The sequence below is a fragment of the Arachis duranensis genome, chromosome 5, assembly GCF_000817695.3.
Source record: "Arachis duranensis cultivar V14167 chromosome 5, aradu.V14167.gnm2.J7QH, whole genome shotgun sequence".
NCBI classification, from domain to species: Eukaryota; Viridiplantae; Streptophyta; class Magnoliopsida; order Fabales; family Fabaceae; genus Arachis; species Arachis duranensis.
The window spans coordinates 70,318,012-70,319,395 of NC_029776.3; positions in this window are offsets into that span (position 1 = coordinate 70,318,012).

Sequence of the window (1,384 nt, forward strand, 5' to 3'; positions counted from 1 at the left end):
CTGTGACGAGCTTCAAACTCCTGAAGGCTGGGCGTGATGACAAACGCAAAAGAATCAAGGGATTCTATTCCAACCTGATTGAGAACCGACAGATGATTAGCCGTGCTGTGACAGAGCATTTGGACCATTTTCACTGAGAGGATGGGATGTAGCCATCAACCATGGGTGATGCCTCCAGACGATTAGCCGTGCAGTGACAGCGCATAGGACCATTTTCTCGAGAGGATTAAAAGTAGCCATTGATGATGGTGATGCCCTACATACAGCTTGCCATGGAAAGGAGTAAGAAGGATTGAAGAAAGAGTGAGTAGTGAAGTAGAGTTTCAAGAGCAGCACAGCACCTCCATACGCCTATCTGAAATTTCCACTATTGATTTACATAAGTATTTCTATCCCTTTTTATTTTCTATTTACTATTAATTATTCAAAAATCTATAAACTAATTTTAATCTGCCTAACTGAGATTTACAAGGTGACCATAGCTTGCTTCATACCAATAATCTCTGTGGGATCGACCCTTACTCACGTAAGGTTTATTACTTGGACAACCCAGTACACTTGCTGGTTAGTTGAACGGAGTTGTGAAAAGAAAGTGCTGAGTTAATGTTTTTGTGCACATACCAAAGAGCTAAAATTGTTGATCACAATTTCGTCCACCAAGCTTTTGGCGCCGTTGTCGGGGATTGTTCGAGTATGGACAACTGACGGTTCATCCTGTTGCTCAAATTAGGTAATTTTCTTTTTATTTTCTTTTCAAAAAGTTTTCAAAATTTTTCTCTTATTTTCGTTTTTTTCCAAAAATATTTTCGAAAAAAATTTAATAAAAATCCAAAAAAAATCATAAAATCATAAAAATCAAAAATATTTTGTGTTTCTTTTTTTATTCTTATGTCATGTTTTAAGTTTGGTGTCAATTGCATGCTTTAAAAATTTTTCTTGCATTTTTTGAAAATTCCATGCATTCATAGTGTTCTTCATGATCTTCAAGTTGTTCTTGATAAGTCTTCTTGTTTGATCTTGATGTTTTCTTGTTTTGTGTCTTTTCTTGTTTTTCATGTGCATCTTTGCATTCATATTTTCCAAGCATTAAAAATTTCTAAGTTTGGTGTCTTGCATGTTTTCTTTGCATCAAAAATTTTTAAAAATTATGTTCTTGATGTTCATCATGATCTTCAAAGTGTTCGTGGTGTTCATCTTGACATTCATAGCATTCTTGCATGCATTCATTGTTTTGATCTAAAAATTTCATGCATTAAGTATTTTTGTTGTTTTTCTCTCTCACAATTAAAAATTCAAAAATAAAAAAAAAATATCTTTTCCTTATTTTCCTCCAAATTTTCGAAATTTTGGGTTGACTTGGTTAAAAATTTTTAAATTTAGTTGT